The sequence below is a fragment of the Amphiprion ocellaris genome, chromosome 7, assembly GCF_022539595.1.
Source record: "Amphiprion ocellaris isolate individual 3 ecotype Okinawa chromosome 7, ASM2253959v1, whole genome shotgun sequence".
In the NCBI taxonomy this organism is placed as follows: Eukaryota; Metazoa; Chordata; class Actinopteri; family Pomacentridae; genus Amphiprion; species Amphiprion ocellaris.
Genome location: NC_072772.1, coordinates 10,095,991 through 10,101,990, shown reverse-complemented (window position 1 = coordinate 10,101,990; position 6,000 = coordinate 10,095,991). Strand labels below are relative to the sequence as shown.

Here is a 6,000-nt window from a genome sequence, read left to right as displayed (position 1 = left end):
GTACTTGTCTTATCTGGAACAATCTAACAGCCTAAACTGTTAACAGCGGTGTAAAGAAGCAAACACACAGGCATAGATTAGGACTCAAACTAGATTTATTTTAGAAAACAAATCAGCTTAGAGGCATTTGTTCACACATGTGGCTGAATAGGAGGCCGTCCAATCAGATTGAGGTCTTCACTCTGTAGGTTGTTTGTTGGTGAGACTCTTGGACCTCCATCAGCTGACGTGGATGTTTGATGGTCTTTCTCTAGTGCCAGATGATTCATCCATGAATTCAGCAGCTACAGACTGAAATGAAGCTCATGCTGCCGTTATTGAATTCCTGTTCCAGATCAAATGTTCAGAGCTCACCTTGAATGCAGCCGTCTGCTGTCTGATAGTTTTTCTCATTGTAGTCTTCAATAAAGTCTTTTTCCTCATGTCAGGATGTGGTGAGACTCTTTCTCAGTCTCTGCAGACGTCCCTCATTGTGCATCTCCAGAGAAGAAACAGAAAAACTGGTCACTGCTTCAGCATCACAAACGCTCTCCAGCATTGAGAGTGTTTTAGGAATTCATTCATTGTGTTGTGAACTTTGAAGGAGCAGAAACTTTACAGCTGCCAAAGATATGAGCTCCAATTCTGGATGTTTTAGGAAATGAAGTTCATCAAATGAACACTTGATTATTGCCGATAACTCTCATTAAATTACTGAAGAAATCCAACATAAAAACCTGTAAACTCTCAGGCAGCTTTTGTTAAAGTTTGTCTATAATTCTATCATCATGTTCTGGAACCAGGACTCTGCAGAAGTTCCTTCAATCAGATACTTGTGTGTTTCTATTTAAGGCCTCAGGTTTGAACATACAGCAGAGGATTAGAAAGGAGTGATTTTAATATTTAAATCAGTCCAGTAAATGTTTGGAGTAAAGATGATTAAAATTTTGATTTAGATAGATTTGTGTCAAATAATATTGTAGAGTCTCACTTAAATATATCCAAATGAGTTCAGTGTATTTACATTTTATAGAATATTTGATTTCTTAATCTCAATACTGTAGGGTCTGACCCTAAATATTATAATAATGATGTAAATTTAAATAATATTGTAGTGCAGAGTCATAAACTTACATAATATCACTGCACAATCTTAACTTGAACATTCATATTATTGAGGTAAATTTACATAAATCATGATATTCTAAAGTCTTAACTGGAATATGTCTAACGTGCTGATAAAACAACAATAACCAAACTTTCAGATAATATTTATTGTCTGTGATTGTGAGAATAAATTCCTCCACAGTCTAGAACTTTCCCTGCAGCTGTAGGAATAAATAAAAATAAAATTGTTAATTTCCACATTATGCACATTTATTTATTCTTAATATCTCAGACTGAATGGTAGCTGTCAGTAAAAACAAACTCATCTGCTGGACTGCATTTCCCAAAATGGAATCATGGACAGAATTTAACACTCATGTATCCATGGCAACGCAAAAGTTTCTGCTTCTTACCAAAGTTCCCGACACAAGTAAAGATTTTAATGTAAAACTTCAGGGATGACTGCTAACCATAAGTATTCTGATCAATATTTCATGATCAATATCAGGACAGATGTTACAACTCCAGCTGTTGCATTAGACTGCAGTTATTCACAGAGAAATTAAAACATCACATTCCTCATAAAAACTAGATGGGACTTTTATTAAATAAAGTGTTGGTGAATAAACAGTGTAAAAAGTGCAAAGCAGCTCCATTAAATCAGGAGATGTGAGACTTCCACAGCATGGATCACCATCTGCTGTGTTGATTCATAGCTGAATGTCAGAATGAACTGAGCTAGAAAAGCTGCTTTGAGCTGCAACATTACGGTCTGACAATCCAACACCATCACAGTTTTCATCTGGTTGTTTTGCTTCAACATGCTGTGAAGTTCAGTTTTTACCTGAATCAATACAGAGATTCTATTTCCAACCAAGACTGGAATAAAAATTTGAATGTTATGAGGCTATTAATGCAACTAAATCCTTTCAGATGGAAGGATTTACTTCTAAGTTCTAATTCAAGTCTCAGTTGGAGCACATTGCATTCACAAAGAAAAACGGCGATACCTTCATAGCAACATTTAATAAACCTAAAGCTTCCCTGTTGGCTCATTGGTGGAGTTTGTTACTGAGCATCTGAACCTTAAATCCAGTGAGACGACCATCTTCAGTCGAGGCCAGTCAGAGAACTTCAAGACCTTCCATCAGCTGGACCAGACGTGGCATCATCTCCCTCTGAACATTTGGATGACAGGAGAAAAGACAGAAATCAAACACAGAAATACAATTTATTCACTTTCATCATTTTATAAAAGTAGCATGAACTTTATTAAAACTTGACAATATCAGTAATGGAAGTAAATGTTTTTATCTCGTGTTGAAGCTAAATTTAAAGTCAATTTTAATGACAGTTTATCCTGAGAGGAGTGAGAATGGAGCTTTTCTTTCCTTTTTAGAATATTCCCTCAAAATATTTTTCTTTACTTATTTATTTTTAGATACCTCAGACTGATGCACTTTGCTGGTTTGCAGATAATTTCATGTACAATGACAATAAAGATCTTTTATTATAACATATTTTGCTAAAACAAGAACTGCAAACCTTCTCAACCATCTCTCAGTCTGCAAAATTCCAGCTGCGACCAAGAATTATCTGATGTATATATATATATGTATATATATATATATATATATATATATATATATATATATATATATATATATATATATATATATATATATATATATATATATACGCACAAAGTTATTGGGGGGGGGCACGAAAGTTTTTTGTCCTGCGAAGGGGGGCCCGACAGAAAAAATTTGAGAACCACTGTTCTAATGCAACGCTCTGCTGGGAAACCTTGACATTCATGTGGATGTTTGACATGTACCACCACCTAAACACTGCAGGTCAAACAACCCCCTAGTCTCCATGGCAACAGCACTCCTTGATGCCAGCTGCCACCCTCAGCAGGAAGAACTAAAACTGCTCAGGAGTGGTCCGAGGAACACGACAGAGCTAAGCTGTTCACCTGGGTTCCACACTCTCCACATCCAGATCTGATGGAGCATCTGTGGGATGGTCCAGGATCAGCCTGGTCTAGGTAGGACCCACCCTGCAACCAACAGGACCCACAGAATCCACAGGACATCCCCAGAGGTTCTGATGAACCACTGGGTCAGAGGAGTTTTAGCAGCATAAAGGGACCAACACAGTATTAGTCAGGTGGTCAGAATGTTATACTGTTATATTGCCATGCTGATTATATGATCAGTAAATGTTACCATCAATTATAACATCCACATTGATCAGGAAAAAAAAACTATCAGTTCATTCAGAAACTGTGGGGTTAAACCTAAAAACAAAGACCTCAACAGCAGTTTGTTTCAAAGCAGAACACCAGCCGGTTTTCACTAAAGAAGCTTTAAGAGCAACAATTAAATGACAGTTTTGTTCTCATTAAGCTCAGAGTCAGAGTCAGCCAAAATAATGTACACATATCAGGAAAAGAAAAACTTTTATAAATATTTCATTTGTATAAGTACTTCTACACATAGATACCTCTTTCTAAGTTTGATCAAATCATGACAACTCTGTGTCCTGTTGTACGATGTTTTCCCAACAGATGGCGCTACCCTCATGAATAGGCATCAACAAGTGACGTCTACAACACAACAGAAATGTCTGGAAGCCAGTGGCCACCACTTTGAGCACCTCTTGTAATTGCAGAGGCCAAAGAAAACTTTTATTAATCTCGTGATGTCTGAATAAATTTGGTATTGAAACATTTATGCAAGTTTTTCTTTTCCTGATGTGTGTAAACATTATTTTGGCTGACTCTGTATAATGGGTTTCTGACAGGTCACCAGGCAACATCTTTTTATAATAATGACAAACATACCTGCATTCTACAGGAGTGATTTTCCTCATGTGCAGGTAAAGATGTGTGAGGAGCTTAGAGATGACAGGAGCAGGAGTCATCCTCACTAATTCAGCTTCCACCTAGAAACAGAAAGACCACAAACAAAAACACTGACATACTCTCAAACATTCAACCTCACAGCCTCAAAATATCTGTTTAGGAAGTGTTGTGTTCCTAAATTCTGCTGAAAGCATTGACAGACATTCTCTTACAAGGTTGTGTAAAAAGCAGCCTGTCCTCTGAGCTACTGAGAAATTTTCCTGAACAAAGTTTCTACGTGTAAATCAGCTCAACAAAAACTAAAGCCTCAGTCAGAGATAACAGGTATCGCAAATTATAAAGAACTTTCTGCTTTAACCTCACATAAAAAGGGGAGTTTAACTCATCAGGTGACTGAAAATGAACGGCTTGTGCAGTTCTAGATCCAAAAGTAGGATGTTTCAACTCATGTTTTACTACAAATACATGCAGTAATAAAAAAATTCAATGGCTGGTTGTTAGTTTATTCACTATTCATGTCATTTTATATACTGGATTGAACTTGAGCAGTGGAAGAGAGAAGGAATTTAATGAAATCATGGAGATTCAGAGAGGTAATGTTGCACAATGTTAAGTTAAGCGCGGTTTAATTCAAACCAGCTGAATGTTAAACTTCAGTGCAGCTGAACAGGTTTCAGCTAACCTTAAAGTAAAATAACTTTTTTAAAAGCTAAAATACACAGCAGAGAAATACAGGTTGAGAAGGTCTTTCTAATAATGACGGACAGCTTTGGCAGCAACTAACACAGGTGTTCAGCGGTAAGTTAGCCACCTGTGTTAATTAGCCTGCTAGCTAACTTAGCAGCTTAGCTAGCTAACGCGTCCGGACCAACCGCTCAAACACGACAAAACACAACTCTTCACAAGTCGCTGACTTAACGTACAACAAAACAACGCTACAGGTTAGAAGTATTTATCTTCTTACCGTGTTTTACTCCAAAAACAAGGTCAACAGCAGCCAGAGATGCTACCAGACGTGCCGACCATAGATATATATAGACTAGATACGCTAGCGCGCTGTCTTCTATATTATCTATGGTCTGACCAATCACTGCTTTCTGGCTCCGCCTTCTGAGACTCTTGTTGTCGTTTGGCTCCACACTTGCTGATGACCACTTCCGGTCTCAGAAAATGAAAAAACGGACCTTTTTTCGTTTCTGTCTCTTACTGATTTTACTTTTTTGTTATTCTAAATATAAAATGAAAATCAAAGCATTTAAAAAAAACGTATATCCCTTTTTGATCATGAAAAGGAAAAACGCCTTGTATTTAAATTTTATTTTTTGTATTTTACAACGAAAATCAAATAACCACTCGTTTTTTGTTTTTCAGTACCCGTTTCAGAACGGAAAATCCAATTACCAGATCAGTACACGGACCCACTGTGACAAACACACTATTTCTGATTGCTGATATTCAATTAAAAATACTATCACAGCTAAAATAATTTGCTGCAATAAAAGTGTACTTGAACACATTTTTAATAATCACAGCCTATTGTCATTAATTTAGGTCACACACGAAAGAAATATTATTTTTTATTTCTTTATTTAAAAAAAAAAATTATTAATAGCATACAGTATATTGTCCTTGCTTTTTCAAATAACCTACGGCTTCTCATTTCAGGTCTATTGCGCATGCTCCATTCGGCTAGCGGGTCATATGACCAGGAAAACGAAACCAAAAAGGCGACAAAGGAATAAATTACGGTTGAGAGTAAAATATTCACTGCCGCGTATTTCCTTGTTCGTTGACGTCAAGGTAGGCCTACTATTTATGTGTAAAAGTGTGTAACGTACTCATAGCGCCTTTAGATAGATCATATTTGTCGGGAAAATCATGAAACATGAGCTCTTTTGGAAGCATTCACAGATTACCACGAAAACATCGAAAAAAAACATTTTCTTGTCTGCTTTAGCTTTTAGCTACTTGGCTAAACTGACAGACAATAGTGCGCATGTGCGTTGCGCTGTGTGTCAGCAGGGATCTATCTTGACAAGACAACT

The 6,000-nt window shown here is 36.8% G+C and overlaps 1 long non-coding RNA gene across 1 annotated transcript; it reads right to left on the bottom strand.

Moving 5' to 3' along the window:
- Positions 1-998: 998 nt before the first annotated feature.
- LOC129349325 (uncharacterized) lies at positions 999-5,009 on the bottom strand. Its single transcript, XR_008602307.1, has 4 exons — positions 4,920-5,009; positions 3,935-4,035; positions 3,065-3,206; positions 999-2,264 (listed from the first exon to the last, which is right to left on the bottom strand). It is a non-coding gene; the product is annotated as an uncharacterized LOC129349325 (long non-coding RNA).
- Positions 5,010-6,000: the final 991 nt, after the last annotated feature.